The sequence below is a fragment of the Saccopteryx leptura genome, chromosome 3 (assembly GCF_036850995.1).
Source record: "Saccopteryx leptura isolate mSacLep1 chromosome 3, mSacLep1_pri_phased_curated, whole genome shotgun sequence".
In the NCBI taxonomy this organism is placed as follows: Eukaryota; Metazoa; Chordata; class Mammalia; order Chiroptera; family Emballonuridae; genus Saccopteryx; species Saccopteryx leptura.
In genome coordinates this window covers 26,855,421-26,860,839 of record NC_089505.1, presented here as the reverse complement: position 1 = coordinate 26,860,839, position 5,419 = coordinate 26,855,421, and positions in this window count along the sequence as shown.

Here is a 5,419-nt window from a genome sequence, read left to right as displayed (position 1 = left end):
GTGCGGTATAAATGCTCGCCAATACCCCAACAAACCTAAGAATTCCTGTAACTGTTTTACCATAGTGGGCACGGGGTATGCTTGAATCTTATCTATAACTGCATCAGGGATAACTTTTGTCTTACCCGACCAGACAACTCCCAAGAATTTAACAGATAACCCAGGTCCTTGTAATTTGTTCTCGTTAACTGCCCAGCCACATGCTTTCAAATGGGATAGCAGGGTAGGAACTGCTTGCTCCAATTCTGGAAGAGAATCACTAGTTAGCATAATATCATCAATATAATGGTACATGCAGACTACCTCTGGCTGTTTCCATTTAGCCAGGTCAGCAGCCACCAGCCCATGGCACAAGGTGGGGCTATGCAAATAGCCCTGGGGTAACACTGTAAAGGTCCATTGCCGCCCTTCCCAACTGAAGGCAAATTGGTCTTGACTCTCTGCGGCTATATCAATAGAGAAAAAAGCATTGGCCAAGTCTGCCACAAAGTGGTAGGTCCCCAACTCATGACTTAGCCGATCCATCATGTTAGCTATCAAGGGAACAGCAGCATGCAAAGGGGGAACAACTTTATTAAGTTCCCTGTAATCTACTGTCATTCTCCAGGTTCCATCTGCTTTGCGCACAGGCCATACTGGGGAGTTGTAAGGACTGTGTGCTGGCCGGATGATCCCCACCCTTTCTAGTTCGAGGATTGTCCCTGTGACTTCTTCATAACCACCTGGCAGGCGGTACTGCTTGGTGTTAGTCCCACGCTGAGGGACGGGTAATTGCAAAGGGGAATGTGATGCATGTCCCCGCAATACGGCCTTCATGACCCTGATCCGTGGCCGAACTCCCCAGCTGTAGTTTCCAACCACAGTCCTTGCAAGACATCTACCCCCAAAATATATTCAGGAATAGGAGATACATACACCTTATATGACTTAGGAGGCAGTCTCCCTATCCCCAATGGAATAGTTATTGGCTTCACTTGAACAGTTTGGCCCCCATAACCGTCAATGGTCACTGGGGTCCCAGCAAACCGCTCTGGGTTTCCATAGAGAAGGGAACATTCTGCATCTGTGTCCACCAAGGCCAACACCTGTTGTACATTGGAAGGGGACCAGTGGATAGCCAGTTCCACATGTGGCCTCCGGTCCCCGCCCATCCCCGTTAGACGGGTCCCTCGGCCTTTTTCCTATTCAAACTGGTACAATGGGTCTTGGGAGTTCTCCTCTCCCTCGGCCGTCTCTATCATATAATCTTGTAACCGAGCTGTGCGCACACCAAACGTTTTATTGGTAGCTGCTGGGGCCTTTCGTCTCAGTGGCTGGAACTTCTGTTCTGGTCTAAGCTGCCGCCAAAGCTCCAAAAGAATTTTATTAGACTGGCCATCCAATTTCCCCTTATCTGCTCCAGCCGCAATCAAGTCTACCCACATCTGCGTTCGGGTAACCTTTACAGGCCCGTTTTCCTTGTTAGTTGGGGGGGCAACATAGGCAGCAGCCCTCACTGCTTTATGATCCCGAGTGGCCTCCAGCTCTCCCAAATCTGCTACCATCTTTGTAACTGCATTGATGGGCTGGCCCACATAAGGACCCAAGATAGCCACAAGTGACCCAAAAAGGGCTGACGGGGCGCTAGCAAGGACAAATTCCCTCATTTTTGCTGTAAACACTTCCTCATCTGGCCCTCAAGACCCAGGGTTGAAAACAGCATTCTTCATACCTAGTTCCTGAAGGGCCTTTACTAACTCACTGTAGCACTGCCACCGACTCATTGCCCCCGGCAATTCTCCAGCATTCTGCCAGACCATACGAATGGCGGCCATCACCCATTCTAATAGGGTATGGTCTCCTGGGTTGCCATGGCAGTTCTGAAGACGCTGCCTCAAGGAAGAGTGTGTGGTAATGGCGGCCAATTTCTCCATCTCTGTTCCGGAGAGCATGATGCCATCCACCCCTATATCCCATAATCGTAGTAACCAGGTTACCAGGGATTCAGTAGGTTTCTGCCTAAATTGTGCCCCCAACTCCATCAGCTCTGCCTGGGTATAGGGCCGGACCACAGAGTGTTCCATTACCTGGGCGGGAGGCTGTGGCTGCCCCTGAGGGACTCTTTGTTGCTGGGTTTTTACCTTCTTGGCGACAACTGGTCGGGCTCTCAGTGTGCATATGGCAGCTTCAGCCTGAGCCTTCTCATCCTCAGAAGAGGAGTTGTAAGCGCCTGCTCCCACTGACTCAAAGCCAATCCACCGGCACGGATGCTGCTGCTCCTTTGGTGACCGTTTAGGCTCCTGTGGCTGCTGGCTTTTGACCAGAAGCTGAGACTCGAGCTCTTGAATCCGCAGTTGTTTCTCCAACAACTGCAGGTGAAAACGTTCAGCTTCCAGGGTAAACTGCAACTCTCGAACACGTAATTCCTTCTCCAGTGCTCGCTCCAATTCCAGCCTTTTCTGCCATTCTATTTGCAATTCATACTAAAGCTTTTGACCTCGGGCAGCTTCTCGCAGAGAACTCCTGGTTTCCTCTTGAGTAAAAAACATGTAGCCCATGGCCCCTAAAAGGACAGCCATGGGGAGCCAGAGCAGCAACCAGTACTCTATTCCACCCATCAGGGGTGGCGGCCCCATACCAATCTCTGAATCCTGCCGGAAACTACGCCAGTTGTAAGGCCAGGAGCCGCCATCGTGGCCATTCACATGCAGGTTCCCATTGGATTCGGGCAGACGCTAAAGAAATGGCGGAGTCAGAGGATGGTGGACCATCCTATTTATTGGTGTCTCACCAAGACAGGCAAACCACAAAAGAAGACAAGGGAAAAGCAGAAAACCAGCTTTTCCCATGAAGGGCAAGGGATCAGGGAAGCCCCTGCAATCGTGATAGCAGGAACTGTGTGAGCCAGCTCCTGGTCTGTCCCACTTTATAGTGTAGAATACCAAAACCCCTAATCCAATATACAAACAAGGAAGTCTCCGATACAAAGCCACTTATCCGAGGCATAATTGGATTCCTCATGAGAGTGCACCACCCAGATCATACAATCAGTCAAGGGTGTGGGGAAAAGCCCAGTCTCAAAACTGAACCCTAGGCTACAACGACCCTGCCTGCCCACAGTCCGTCCCCCACACCCAACACAAACCACAAACGAGCAAACATATATATCATATTTACAAACTCATTTGACCAACACGCACCAAGAACATTTTACTCAAGCCAGGTTTCGGACAGCAGGGCAATGTGCTCTTGCCTGCTCCAACAGCCCTTCTTAAAGGACAATGGCTTCAATGGACTTGGCCCTGGACTGTACAGGCCCCCCATCTGAGATGGGTGGCCTTGTTGGCACCATGGGGAAAGGGGTTAGAGGTAGACCTCCAGTTAACTCCTTGGGCGACCAGCACCTGGCCACCTAAGGTAGAAGTGTATTATCCCTTGAGTGCTCAAGGGGACAGCATTTTGAAGGGCACCTTTGTCATTTCTTTATGGCCAATAATGAGTTCTCCTATTTTAGTACACATAGAACCAGGAGATGCTGGTGTATTGGCCAATAAGGTTTGGTATGCCCGCTCAGGGCAGCCTCTGGTGCCAGCTACGGTGCTGTCTGCAGACAAAACTCTGGCCTGTATTCTGCCAGAGGGAAAAGATTTGCCTCTCTTGGTGCCACTGACAGCTCTCTCATTTCGTCCATAGCTTTTGATCTGTTAATCCTATTGCTGTAGTTGGTACTATTTCTGTTTATGCAATGTATCCCACTCCTTGCACAGTGACCATCATGGAAGATACCTGTGGTTTAGATTGTAAAGCGAGCAAAAGGGGTGAAATGTTGGTCAAATGAGTTTGTAAATATGATATATGTGTTTGCTCTCTTGTGGTTTGTGTTGGGTGTGGGGGACGGACTGTGGGCAGGCAGGGTCATTGTAGCCTAGGGTTCAGTTTTGAGACTGGGCTTTTCCCCACACCCTTGACTGATTGTATGATCTGGGTGGTGCACTCTCATGAGGAATCCAATTATGCCTCGGATAAGTGGCTTTGTATCGGAGACTGCCTTGTTTGTATATTGGATTAAGGGATTTTGGTTTTCTACACTATAAAGTGAGACAGACCAGGAGCTGGCTCACACAGTTCCTGCTATCACGATTGCAGGGGCTTCCCTGATTTCTTGCCCTTCATGGGAAAAGCTGGTTTTCTGCTTTTCCCTTGTCTTCTTTTGTGGTTTGCCTGTCTTGGTGAGACACCAATAAATAGGATGGCCCACCATCCTCCGACTCTGCCATTTCTTTACCATCTGCCCGAATCCAATGGGAACCTGCATGTGAATGGCCACGATGGCGGCTCCTGGACTTACATGCAGGAATACCTGTGCTCTAGATTGTGAAGTGAGCAAAATGGGTGGAATGTTGGTCAAATATGTTTATAAATATGATGTATATGTTTGCTCGCTTATAGTTTGCATTGGGTATGGGGGACAGGCTGTAAACCGGCAGGGTTGTTACAGCCTAAGGTTTAGTTTTAAGACTAAGCCTTTCCTACCCTTTTAATACTAAGATCTTTTCAAAACTAAGCTTTTCCCCACACCCTTGACTGTTGCATGATGTGGGGTGGTGCACTCTCATAAGAAATCTCATTATGCCTCAGATAACTGACTTTGTATCAGAGACTTCCTTGTTTGTATATTGGATTAAAGGTTTTGATTTCTACACTATAAAATGGGGCAGAGGAGTCCATGCAGGGGGAGAGCCATCTGCCATATGTTATAGTGTAGAAAATTAAAGCTTTTAAGCCAATAAACAGATAAGGAAGTCTCTGATACAAAGCCACTTATCTGAGGCATAAATGGGATTCCTCATAAGAGTGTACCACCCCCCAGCATGTAACAGTCAAGGGTGTGGAGAAAAGCTTAGTTTTGAGAAGATCTTAGTATTAGAAGGGAGGGAAAAGCTTAGTCTTAAAACTAAGCTTTAGGCTATACTGACTTTGCAAGTTTGCAGCCTGTCTCCCACACCCAAAGCAAGCAAACATATCTATCATATTTACAAACTTATTTGACCAACAAGGAGCCTGCCAGTCCCCACACATGACTTGGTGCAGGTCCCAAAGGTCCAGATCCAGGGCTCACTTGGCCTGTTTGCTTCCACCCTTCCTGTGGATTTAATATGAGACTGTCTTAGGAGGAAACTCAAACCACAGTGGGCACTGGTCTCACAAGGTAATGGTTGAGAGCACAGCTCACCAACAGCCAGAATAATTGTCCCCATTACTATCCTTGTTATCCTTGTGATCACCATGGATCCATGGTGTGGTGAAGACGACCTTGAAGCAAGCTTAATGTTCATAAAAATAAGGACTGTGATTTTTAGAGTTTTCATATAAACTCAAATTCAGTGTTCCTTAAATTTGTGAGATTCTAAACAAGTCCCTTGTTGGGCAGATAAAATAT